This window comes from Triticum urartu, chromosome 2 (assembly GCF_003073215.2).
Source record: "Triticum urartu cultivar G1812 chromosome 2, Tu2.1, whole genome shotgun sequence".
NCBI lineage: Eukaryota > Viridiplantae > Streptophyta > Magnoliopsida > Poales > Poaceae > Triticum > Triticum urartu.
This window is the reverse complement of record NC_053023.1, coordinates 369,863,833-369,875,762: the sequence shown is the minus strand read 5'-3', so window position 1 is coordinate 369,875,762 and position 11,930 is coordinate 369,863,833. Positions and strand designations below refer to the sequence as shown.

The 11,930-nt window shown below is 42.5% G+C and overlaps 1 long non-coding RNA gene across 12 annotated transcripts; it reads right to left on the bottom strand.

Moving 5' to 3' along the window:
* Positions 1-7,406: 7,406 nt before the first annotated feature.
* On the bottom strand, positions 7,407-11,599 carry LOC125537343. Of its 12 annotated transcripts, XR_007295808.1 has the most exons (8): positions 11,082-11,595; positions 10,876-10,960; positions 10,233-10,273; positions 9,770-9,899; positions 9,422-9,638; positions 8,980-9,239; positions 8,706-8,837; positions 7,459-7,932 (listed from the first exon to the last, which is right to left on the bottom strand). It is a non-coding gene; the product is annotated as an uncharacterized LOC125537343 (long non-coding RNA). The 12 variants fall into 12 exon arrangements; XR_007295805.1 differs by having other exon boundaries at positions 7,407-7,932; positions 10,233-10,960; positions 11,082-11,597; XR_007295810.1 differs by having other exon boundaries at positions 7,407-7,932; positions 9,770-9,882; positions 10,233-10,960; positions 11,082-11,597.
* Between the last annotated feature and the right edge of the window lie 331 nt (positions 11,600-11,930).

The window sequence follows — 11,930 nt, the reverse complement described above, 5'->3', positions numbered from 1 at the left end:
GTCCCAGAGCGACACGTTGGTGGATGTGCTGGAGCGCGGGCACAGTGGTGTCTTGCCGCGGCAAGCGCCTTGCCGCGGTTGTTGTCTTGTTGCACCCGGGAGCTTGTCGCTCACCGGGCCTTGTCGGGACGCGTGGTGCGCCGCGGCAAGTTCCTTGGAATGCCTTGGGTGGCCTTCCCGGCAAGATCCTCTTGCCGGGGTCTTGGGATGCTTTTGTTAGCCTTCCCGGCAAGCTCCTCTTGCCGGGGTCTTGTCTCTTTGACTTGGATACTTTGTTCTTGAATGGCTCCAAAGGGACCACGGAGGACCTTGGCGGTCACCCGGCAAGCCTTGCCGCGGGATGCTGCGACTGCCCGTGCACAAGTTCGGGATACTAGGGTACCCCTATTCTAGTACACCGACACCATCGTAGCGTCGTTGTCGTCACGCCAATCTTATGCTTCCACGACTATCGCTACCGATTAGTGATAAAGTAAAGCATTACAGCGCGATTGCATTGCATACAATAAAGCGACAACCATATGGCTCCTGCCAGTTGCCGATAACTCGGTTACAAAACATGATCATCTCATACAATAAAATTTAGCATCATGTCTTGACCATATCACATCACAACATGCCCTGCAAAAACAAGTTAGACATCCTCTACTTTGTTGTTGCAAGTTTTACGTGGCTGCTACGGGCTTAAGCAAGAACCAATCTTACCTATGCATCAAAACCACAACGATAGTTTGTCAAGTTGGTGATGTTTTAACCTTCGCAAGGACCGGGCGTAGCCACACTCAGTTCAACTAAAGTTGGAGAAACTGTCACCCGCAAGCCACCTATGTGCAAAGCACATCGGGAGAACCGGTCTCGCGTAAGCGTACACGTAATGTCGGTCCGGGCCGCTTCGTCCAACAATACCGCCGAACCAAAGTATGACATGCTGGTAAGCAGTATGACTTATATCGCCCACAACTCACTTGTGTTCTACTCGTGCATATAACATCAACATATAAAACCTAGGCTCGGATGCCACTGTTGGGGAACGTAGTAATTTCAAAAAAATTCCTACGGACACGCAAGATCATGGTGATGCATAGCAACGAGAGGGGAGAGTGTGATCTACGTACCCTTGTAGATCAACAATGGAAGCGTTTGGTTGATGTAGTCGTACGTCTCCACGGCCCGACCGATCAAGCACCGAAACTACGGCACCTCCGAGTTCTAGCACACGTTCAGCTCGATGACGATCCCTGGGCTCCGATCCAGCAAAGCGTCGGGGAGGAGTTCCGTCAGCACGACGGCGTGGTGACGATCTTGATGTTCTACCATCGCAGGGCTTCGCCTAAGCACCGCTACAATATGACCGAGGTGGAATATGGTGGAGGAGGGCACCGCACACGGCTAAGGAACGATCACGAAGATCAACTTGTGTGTCTAGGGGTGCCCCCCTGCCCCCGTATATAAAGGAGCAAGGGGAGGAGGCCGTCCAGCCCCTATAGGCGCGCCAGGAGGAGTCCTCCTCCTAGTAGGAGTAGGACTCCTACTAGGAGGGGGAAAGAAGTGGGGAGGGAGAGGGAAAGGGGGGCGCCGCCCCCCCTCTCCTAGTCCAATTCGGACCAGGGGGGAGGAGGCGCGCGGCCCACCTCTGGCAGCCCCTCTCTCTCCACTAAGGCCCATATGGCCCATTACTTCTCCCGGGGGGTTCCGGTAACCCTCCGGCTCTCCAGTTTTCTCCGAAATCACCCGAAACACTTCCGGTGTCCGAATATAGCCGTCCAATATATCAATCTTTATGTCTCGACCATTTCGAGACTCCTCGTCATGTCCGTGATCACATCCAGGACTCCGAACTAACTTCGGTACATCAAAACTCATAAACTCATAATATAACTGTCATCGAAACCTTAAGCGTGCGGACCCTACGGGTTCGAGAACAATGTAGACATGACCGAGACACGTCTCCGGTCAATAACCAATAGCGGAACCTGGATGCTCATATTGGCTCCTACATATTCTACGAAGATCTTTATCGGTCAGACCGCATAACAACATGCGTTGTTCCCTTTGTCATCGGTATGTTACTTGCCCGAGATTCGATCGCCGGTATCTCAATACCTAGTTCAATCTCGTTACCGGCAAGTCTCTTTACTCGTTTCGTAATACATCATCTCGCAACTAACTCATTAGTTGCAATGCTTGCAAGGCTTATGTGATGTGCATTACCGAGAGGGCCCAGAGATACCGCTCCGACAATCGGAGTGACAAATCCTAATCTCGAAATACGCCAACCCAACATGTACCTTTGGAGACACCTGTAGAGTACCTTTATAATCACCCATTTACGTTGTGACGTTTGGTAGCACAAAAAGTGTTCCTCCGGCAAACGGGAGTTGCATAATCTCATAGTCATAGGAACGTGTATAAGTCATGAAGAAAGCAATAGCAACATACTAAACGATCGGGTGCTAAGCTAATGGAATGGGTCATGTCAATCAGATCATTCACCTAATGATGTGATCTCGTTAATCAAATAACAACTCCTTGTTCATGGTTAGGAAACATAACCATCTTTGATTAACGAGCTAGTCAAGTAGAGGCATACTAGTGACACTCTGTTTGTCTATGTATTCACACATGTATTATGTTTCCGGTTAATACAATTCTAGCATGAATAATAAACATTTATCATGATATAAGGAAAAAAAATAACTTTATTATTGCCTCTAGGGCATATTTCCTTCACTCATACCTCTCGACATGGGCATGTGTCTGAAATACCAATTTCAGCTCTTGGAACATCTCATATGCTCTGTGGCGTTCAAAACGTTTTTAAAGTCCCGGTTCTAAGCCGTAAAGCATGGCGCACTAAACTATCAAGTAGTCATCATACCGAGCTTGTCAAACGTTCATAACGCCTGCTTCTGCTCCTACAATAGGTATGTCGCCTAGCGGTGCATCAAGGACATAATTCTTCTGTGTAGCAATGAGGATAATCCTCATATCATGGGCCCAATCCGCATCATTGCTACTATCATCTTTCAACTTATTTTTCTCTAGGAATATATCAAAGATAGGGGAGCTATATCGCGAGCTATTGATCTACAACATAGATATGCAAATACTATCATGACTAAGTTCATGATAAATTAAGTTCAATTAATCAAATTACTTAAGAACTCCCACTTAAATAGACATCCCTCAAGTCATCTAAGTGATACCTGATCCAAATCAACTAACCCATGTCTGATCATCACATGAGATGGGGTAGTCATCAATGGTGAATCATATCTACTATATGATTCGCGTTCGACCTTTCGGTGTCCACTATTCTGAGGCCATGTCTGTACATGCTAGCTCGTAAAGTTTAACCCAAGTATTCTCCATGTGTAAAATTGTCTTACACCTGTTGCATGTGAACGTAGAGTCTATCACACCCGATCATCACGTGGTGTCTCAAAACGATGAACTTTCACAATGGTGCATACTCAGCGAGAACACGTTTACCTTGAAATTTAGTGAAGGGGTCTGATACGTCTCCAACGTATCTATAATTTTTGATTTCTCCATGCTATTATATATTCTGTTTTGGATGTTTAATGGGCTTATTTATACACTTTTATATTATTTTTGGGACTAACTATTAACCGGAGGCCCGGCCCAAATTGTTGTTTTTGCCTATTTCAGTGTTTCGCCGAAAAAGAATATCAAACGGAGTCCAAATGGAATGAAACCTTCGGGAGCGTGATTTTTGGAACAAACATGATCCAGAGGACTTGGAGTGGACGTCAAGCAATCAACAAGGAGGCCATGAGGCAGGGGGCGCGCCTACCCCCTGGGCGCGCCCTCCATCCTCGTGGGCCCCACGTGGCTCCACCGACCTACTTCTTCCTCCTATATATACCTACGTACCTTGAAAATATCGAGGAGCACCACAAAAACCTAATTCCACCGCCGCAACCTTCTGTACCCGTGAGATCCCATCTTGGGGCCTTTTCCGGCGCTCCGCCGGAGGGGGCATTGATCATGGAGGGCTTCTATATTAACACCATAGCCTCTCTGATGATGTGTGAGTAGTTTACCTCAAACCTTCGGGTCCATAGTTATTAGCTAGATGGCTTCTTCTCTCTCTTTGGATCTCAATACAAAGTTCTCCTCGATTCTTTTGGAGATCTATTCGATGTAATCTTCTTTTGCGGTGTGTTTGTCGAGATCCGATGAATTGTGGGTTTATGATCAAGATTATCTATGAACAATATTTGAATCTTCTCTGAATTCTTTTATGTATGATTGGTTATCTTTGCAAGTCTCTTCGAATTTTCAGCTTGGTTTGGCCTACTAGATTGATCTTTCTTGCAATGGGAGAAGTGCTTAGCTTTGGGTTCAATCTTGCGGTGCTCGATCCCAGTGACAGAAAGGGAAACGACACGTATTGTATTGTTGCCATCGAGGATAAAAAGATGGGGTTTATATCATATTGCATGAGTTTATCCCTCTACATTATGTCATCTTGATTAAAGCGTTACTCTGTTCTTATGACTTAATACTCTAGATGCATGCTGGATAGCGGTCGATGTGTGGAGTAATAGTAGTAGATGCAGGCAGGAGTCGGTCTACTTGTCACGGACGTGATGCCTATATACATGATCATACCTAGATATTCTCATAACTATGCTCAATTCTATCAATTGCTCGATAGTAATTTGTTCACCCACTGTAATACTTATGCTATCTTGAGAGAAGCCACTAGTGAAACCTATGGGCCCCGGGTCTATTTTCCATCATACAAGTTTCCTATCTATTTTATTTTGCAATCTTTACTTTCAATTTATATCATAAAAATACCAAAAATATTTATCTTATTATTATTATCTCTATCAGATCTCACTCTTGCAAGTGGCCGTGAAGGGAATGGCAACCCCTTTATCGCGTTGGTTGCGAGGTTCTTATTTGTTTGTGTAGGTACGAGGTGACTCGCGCGTGGTCTCCTACTGGATTGATACCTTGGTTCTCAAAAACTGAGGGAAATACTTACACTGCTTTGCTACATCACCCTTTCCTCTTCAAGGGAAAACCAACGCATGCTCAAGATGTAGAAAGAAGGATTTCTGGCGCCATTGCCGGGGAGATCTACGCCAAGTCAAGACATACCAAGTACCCATCACAACTCTTATCCTTCGCATTACATTATTTGCCATTTGCCTCTCGTTTTCCTCTCCCCCACTTCACCCTTGACGTTTTATTCACCCTCTTTTCCTTACGCCCTCTTTTCTGTTCGCCTCTTTTTCGCTTGCTTCTTGTTTCTTGTTGCCCTTATGGCCCTGCCTAGATTTGGTGATCTTCACCTTAAAACGTTGGAAGAGATTGAAAGCAATGTCAGAAGCTTTATGACTTTACAATTTGAGCATAATAATTTCTTTAGAAACGAGCTTAAGGAACAAAAAGGCTTTATGGAGTACATGAATAAAGAGCTTGATGACATGTCTAAGGAATTTTATGGTTTGAAATCTCAGATTGCTCATTTTGAAAAATTAATTGCTGAAATTTCGGATAAGCAGGCCACCTAGTTAATAAGATGGCTGCTAAACCGGAAAGTTTTTATGAGAATAAAGATGAAGATCTAAAAGTAATTGATGTGTCCCCTATTAAATCCTTGTTTTGCAATATTAATCTTGATAATGATGGGACTGGAGATGAGTCAACTTTAGTTAGAAGGCGTCCCAAAAATTCGGAGTCTTTAGATCTTGATGCAAAAATTGGTAAAAGTGGGATTGAAGAGGTTAAAACTTTAGATAGCAACGAACCCACTATCTTGGATTTCAAGGAATTTAATTATGATAATTGCTCTTTGATAGATTGTATTTCCTTGTTGCAATCCGTGCTAAATTCTCCTCATGCTTATAGTCAAAATAAAGCTTTTACTAAACATATCGTTAATGTTTTGATGCAATCTTATGAAGAAAAACTTGAGTTGGAAGTTTCTATCACTAAAAAACTTTATGATGAGAGGAAACCTACAATTAAAATTAAAATTAAAATTAAAGATCATGAATGCTATGCTTTGTGTGATTTGGGTGCTAGTGTTTCCACGATCCCAAAAACTTTGTGTGATTTGCTAGGTTTCCGTGAATTTGATGATTGTTCTTTAAACTTGCACCTTGCGGATTCCGCTATTAAGAAACCTATGGGAAGAATTAATGATGTTCTTATTGTCGCAAATAGGAATTATGTGCCCGTAGATTTCATTGTTCTTGATATAGATTGCAATCATTCATGTCCTATTATTCTTGGTAGACCTTTCCTTAGAACGATTAGTGCAATTATTGATAGAAGGAAGGGAATATTAGATTCCAATTTCTGTTAAGTAAAGGCATGGAACACTTCCCTAGAAAAAAAATTAAATTACCATATGAATCTATTATGAGAGTCACTTATGGATTGCATACCAAAGATGGCAATACCTAGATCTATCCTCGCTTTTATGCCTAGCTAGGGGCGTTAAACGATAGCGCTTGTTGGGAGGCAACCCAATTTTATTTTTGTTCCTTGCTTTTTGTTCCTGTTTAGTAATAAATAATTTATCTAGCCTCTGTTTTGGTTGTATTTTTTGTGTTTAATTAGTGTTTGTACCAAGTAGAACCGTTGGGAAGACTTGGGGAAAATCTTTTTGATCTTGCTGTAAAAAATAGCAACTTTAGCGCTTTTGCTGCCATTTTTTATTGGCGAGTGATATGTAGTTAATTATTTTTGAAGATGATTAATAGATAAATTCCTCACGCCCAGCAATTTATTTAAGAATTTTTGGGGTTCCATAAGTTTGCGTTAGTTATAGATTACTACAGACTGTTCTGTTCGGACAGATTCTATTTTTCGTGTGTTGTTTGCTTATATTGATGAATGTATGGTTAGTGATGGAGTTTATAAACCATAGAGAAGTTGGAATATAGTAGGTTTAACACTAATATAAATAAATAATGAGTTCATTACAGTACCTTGAATTGGTGTTTTGTTTTCTTTCGCTAACGGAGCTCACGAGATTTTCTGTTAAGTTTTGTGTTGTGAAGTTTTTAATTTTTGGGTAAAGATTTTATGGATTATGAAACAAAAAGTGGCAACAGACTAAGCTTGGGGATGCCCAAGGCACCCCAAGGTAAAATTCAAGGACACCAAAAAGCTTAAGCTTGGGGATGCCCCGTAAGGCATCCCCTCTTTTGTCTTCGTTCATCAGTAACTTTACTTGGAGCTATATTTTTATTCACCACATGATATGTGTTTTGCTTGAAGTATCTTGTATGATTTGAGTCTTTACTTTTTAGTTTACCACAATCATCCTTGTTGTACACACCTTTTTAGAGACACATGAATCGAAATTTATTAGAACTAATGGACCCGTTGCGCCATTTAGACCTGCTGATTCCATGTTAGCGATGAAAAGTAATCCATGGTTTAGTTGCTTAGTTACAGGCAAGCACATATGACAACAAATTTAATCTCCTGGAAAAACAGGGGCTTGCTGTCTACAATGAAAAGTATATGCACATTAAAATTTGGTAGCATAGAGTTCTATTTGTAACAAATCTAATCCCTGTCGACAAAGCACAAAAACATAAATGATTCTTCTACTACTCGGACTCATAGTCATAGCTCAAGTCTTCATCATCATCGCTGCCGTTGGAGTCCAAAGTTGGCCAATCCTCCCATCTTCATCTATGTTGGCAAAGGTGGCTTCAATATCCTCTCTTCCGGTTTTCGCGGAAAAGAAATCCCCTCTGCCACGCATCCCGCTCGGCATGAATGGCGGAAGCGAACATGATAGTTTTACGCTTGTCTTCCTCTGCTCTCAAATGCAGTAATCCTCACATCAGCGCCTGAAGCATCACTGCTTGCTGCAGTTGCTCCTTCCTCTTGTATATTCCATGTTTATCAGGTAAAGATGTTGTAATCCACCTTAAAAAAGAGAACATATACATTTACCTTAGGAGGCTCGAAATCTGGATTCAATAAAGCTACCAGATCAATTGAGATAGAGCCAAAACTACATAAGTAGCAGAGTTACCAACAACAAAAACAACAAGCATTTCTAACCCTAATACCATCAAAAGCATGAAAATGACACACAAGTCTTCTTTAGATAATCTTATAGCATCAGCTACAACAACTCGCAACAATGTCAAAGGAGTTCAGAAAGAAACTTTGGATTTCAATCAGCTTGAAAAAATACATGGTGCCGAACAGAAAAACAATCCACATCTAAACAGAAAGACAATGAGTCTTGTTTGATGAATAGAGTACCACTGAAAGCTAAGTAGCACAAAGCCCCAGTCTAAGACACATACATCAACGAAGCCACTGAAAAGAGGCCTTCGGAAATCAGCAGATTCCATAGAGCTTGCTAGTCTTATTAGGAATGAGTATCCCAGTTATGTAATCAAGAAGGCGAAGAGACAGAAATATGTCCTCAGTCTGTGTTCTGTTCGGCCAAAGCATGGACGGTGAAACCATCACAGATCAGACAAAGGTAGTTTCATTTCGTCTGCATATACTATACACAAGTAACTCAAGATAACTTTATTTTGCTAAGGTTTTTAGTTTTTTACATTGATAGATACTGATGCACTTTTAATTACCGGTGTCAACAACTATTTTAGAGACTACGCACTTTGTCGCTGAAAAGTTTGCTCGTACAAGGAACATGCTAGAAGCAATAGCCGTGGGCATACCTGTAGTCACACCATCATGGGTTGAATGCCGTGGAGCAGCAAGGTGCTTCATTGTGAGAAAAAACAGAGAATGAGGGATGCAAAGAAGGAAAAGGACCTTTGCTTCAGCATGCCTGTGTCACTAAGACAAGCCTGCAAGAAGTCACTGTTTGAGGTTAGTGTCTAGTTTATTAGCAATGAAATTTGTAGAAATAGAGAACTGCATAACAAGCTCTAATGATGTATCCAAAAAGGGTTCGTGTAGAGGATGAACTGAACAAAATGAGGAACTCACCCAGCGGAGATGCAACCGGAAGGGAGAAGGGAGGATGCTTCACTGTTCTCTGTGGCGATCTGGGTGGGAGTTGACAGCTCCACAGCGTCATTGGGCGCGCATCTGCCGCGGGACACCCCTTAGCAGGCTTCTTTTTGTTCTGTTATGCAAATAAAACTGTTACTTGTTTGCCACAAATAACCTGTCCGTCCATGTAGTATTTTCTATCTGCAGCATCATCAGGATTGAAGTACTGGACAAACCCAAATCCTCGAGGCTCCCTGCAATGTACCCAAGAAAGTAGAGATCATATCAATCCTTAAAATAGGTTAATAGATTATGCTCCTGAGCAATGTAACAGAGATTATTCAAAGTACACAACGACTAAACCATCGTTACTCCCAACTATCAAAGACAACACACAGATCAAGTAAAACAAGTGAAATGTGCATCGACTGCTGACCTTGCACTCATAAGTACACCTTCAAATGCAACAAACATGTCCCTCTTCTTCATGATATCCACCATGGCATTAGATTCACAAACATAATATTAATTTTTGCAGCAATGCAAGGTTTATTAAACACACATTTTGCTGTATTGATTTTCCTGGATAAGAGAGAACATGGGAGCACCATTCTTTCCAATTTTTTGGATCATCGCCTCGCCTATCCTGCAACCTAGCAAGCAACCACAAAGGTAATCATGAATTTATAGCAACTATAAACGGTCATGAGAAAACAATATAAGAAATTGGCATGTGCAAGCTCTCAGTTCCTTGACCGGTTTTGGCAGGGATGGAGAAGCATACCCAGAGAAAAATTGTACCGCATGTCAGCTCCTGGTTATCACCGGTATTGAAGGAAGCCCAGCCGTCTCACGAGCGGCCTCCTTGGAACTTCGATCTCCACTAACACTTCGACCCTGAGATGCACAAAGAGCTGAAGATGATAGAAGTAGCACAATCATTTCTCATCATCCTTGCATTTTGTAAGTGCCGAGGTTCAGAAATAAATACAATCAGTCATAATTGAGATGTAGAATGTTTCTAAACGACATTAAAATAAACAGAAGTAAAATAAGTAGGTGTATGTGCAGAATCAGCAATTCTGTGAGACATGGTATAATGCTGGATATTAGATATGATAAAAAAGACCATAGATAAAAACACAGGAAAGCACTCGACAAAACATGCAAAACATGTTAGATAAATAGATTTGGTGTTCATGTCTCACAGAAAATATCGACAAAATGGAGTTGCAGAAAGCACTCACATTGCGGATGAACACCAAATCTGTTCTTATGCACCTCCCTTCTGTTAAACAACCATGACATATACCCCATTTTTACAAAGGCAAAATAAGATCGCAATAACAATGACAGAGGACTGAATAAAACTCAAAATGGGATGTATGTCATGGCAATGCTTGTACCTATACTTGCATAGTTATATTCAATGCATATAAAATAAAACTAATAAGGATGAAATCCGAATGAAAATGATGTCTATGTTTTAGAGGAGAAACTGAGAAAAAACAGCTGGGCATGGTAAAATATATTAACCTGTAGCCTAGCATTACTACCAAAGAAAATGGAGCCACTGATCATGTCAATGGAAACATATAGAGAGTGTTTTACTTATTTTCACCATTGATTCTTCACATTTATGTGCTTTCCAAACAAAAAGTACATTAAAGCCTCGTGTCTTATGAAATCATCATGACACTACAATTCACAAAGTTTTATATGAATCACGGTGATAAGGAACCATCCAACCATACGAAAAAGATATCATCAAAGCATGTGGAGATAGCTACATCATTTTGTACTTTAAGAAGAGGATTGTCATGATTTGTCAGTCTGAAACATGTGGAGGAGCCAATCTGGGGAAATGTCCACCTGGTTAAGAAGACATACCTAGTTACTGGGAATCATCTAATGATCCAACCACCACCAGTGCTGATGATGCTTTACCCTTGCAAAGAACAGTCTCCATAGCAACCTGAAGAAAACATGACAAAACAGTATAGCTCAGTGTGGGAACCTGAGGTTCTCAACAGAGATATGATAAAATATCATTAGATAAGTGACTAATTAGTGCGCTGATGAAACCAAGAACACACCCTCTTCAATCCTCAAGTCCTCACCCTCTTCCTCAGCCAACCATCCTGGCTTTCGACCGCCGTCGTCAATCCCATGCTCCCTGACCCGTGCTTGGTGGTAGGCAGTGGGGAAGTGGAAGAAGGATCCAGGAGTGGCCGCCATCAATTGCCAGGTCTGCCAGGTCACACCTGACCTCGCCGGCACAGGCCGCTGACCCTCTCCTGTCCGCCGTCGGACCTCCCTCCTCTCATTCCTTCTCTCCCTCTCTCCCATCTTCTCTGCCTGCAGGTTGCCGCCGTCGCCGGAGAGGCTCGCCTCCGTGGCCGCACGCCTTGGATCCAGTGGAGGCGGGGGGTTTGGAGGCTGCTGGGGAGGAGTGAGGGTGTGGCGTCCCATCCATTGGGGGCTAGGGTTCATGGAGGCGATTAGGTGCGAGGCGTGCGGGAGGAGGGGATTGGGTGCGGCGCGTGGGAGGGGTGAACCGGGACTCTGGGAGGCAGCACGACTCGTGGGACGGCACGCGACTCACCGGCAAAGGTCACCCAGCGAAATTTAACCCAGCCAATAGGGTGAGACACTGAGCCCATGAGTCATGGACCTCAAAAATAAATTGCAAGGTGAAAATCACAGTAAAGATCAGATGGACCTGGCTACTCGATTGACCAGATTCAAGGCGATCGGACAGCCAGGAACATCCTAATCCGAAGGACTTTCGTGGAGAAGGGGTTGGCTAGCATCCTTATAGATTTAAATACTCTATTTGCTTCATTTATATCTTTTGAGCTATATAGTTTTTGCTCTGGTGCTTCATTTATATCTTTTAAAGCACGGTGGTGGTTTTATTTTATAGAAATAATTGATCTCTCATG